Raw genomic sequence first — 1256 nt, 5'->3', positions numbered from 1 at the left:
CATGCCTACTCGCTGTGGTTAAGACTTGCATTACTATATTGAATAAGAGTGGTAAGAGTGGTCATCCTTGTCTTGTATGTGATTTTAGAAGAAAAGCTTTTAAATTTTCACTGTTGTGTATGATGGTATTTGCGACCTTGTCATATAGAAACTTTTTATATTAAAATACACTCCTAAACCAATTTGTTGAGCATTTTTATCAGCAAAGGTTGTGGATTCTGTCAAATGCTTTTTATGCATTTATTGATATGAGGTGTATTACATTTACTGATTTGCATCAAGAGCCTTTCTTGCATCCCAGGGATAAATCCTGTTTGATCATGGTGTATGATTCTTTTCATGCACTCTTGAATTCAGTTTGCCAGCATTTTGTTGAGAATTTTTTCATCTCTATTGAACATGTTCTTTTCTGGCTTCAGTATTCTGGCTTCAGGTAATACTGGCCTCATAAAATGAGTTTGGAAGTTTTCCTTCATCTTCAGTGTTCTAGAAAAATTTAAGAAGTATTGTTATTAATTCTTTTTTATATGCTAGGTAGAATCCACCAGTGACTCTATCTGGTCTCAAGCTTTTATTTCTAAGGAGATTTTTTTAATATTAATTAAAATGTAATTAAACATTCCAATTCAGCTTTGCACAGTGGCAGTATCGTAGCCAATGAGGTTTATCCGAGGCGTGATGATTGCTAATTAAACATTCCAATTCAAATCAGATTAAAAATTGAGAAGCAAAGAGAAAGGGGACTGGGCTTGTAAGTAAACATAAAATAGTTTGAAATTATAGTTGACCCTTGAACATACATATTTGGAAATGTGTAGGTGCACTTACATGCATATTGTTTTCAGTAGGTATACAGACAGTAGTAAAAATGTATTTTTGCCTCCTTGTGATTTTAATAACATTTTATTTTCTCTAGATTACTTTATTGTAAGAATAGAGTATGGAATACATACAACACAAAAATGTGTGTTGGCTTCTGGTCAACAGTAGTCTATTAGTACTTAATTTGGGGGGAGTCAAAAATTATACATGGATTTTTTACTGTATACATGGTCAGTGTCCCACCCCCATGTGTGTTCAAGTATCAACTATATATACAACATGAAGCAGAATGGTCTCAAATCCATTGACATGTTTGGTATTTGATCCTTCTGATCAAATATATTGTCAAATATTTGCCTTATTTGTATTTCAATTGACTTTTAATACTTATAATTCTTTTTGATTTAATTTCCAGTTAGTTAACATACAGTGTA

General features: G+C 32.1%; 1 pseudogene; it reads left to right on the top strand.

The window, feature by feature from the left end:
* The first annotated feature begins 628 nt into the window (after positions 1 to 628).
* On the top strand, positions 629 to 823 carry LOC132008004 (U4 spliceosomal RNA; annotated as a pseudogene).
* The last annotated feature ends 433 nt before the right edge of the window (positions 824 to 1256 follow it).

Source organism: Mustela nigripes, chromosome X (genome assembly GCF_022355385.1).
Source record: "Mustela nigripes isolate SB6536 chromosome X, MUSNIG.SB6536, whole genome shotgun sequence".
NCBI classification, from domain to species: domain Eukaryota; kingdom Metazoa; phylum Chordata; class Mammalia; order Carnivora; family Mustelidae; genus Mustela; species Mustela nigripes.
This window is presented reverse-complemented; position numbering and strand designations above follow the sequence as displayed.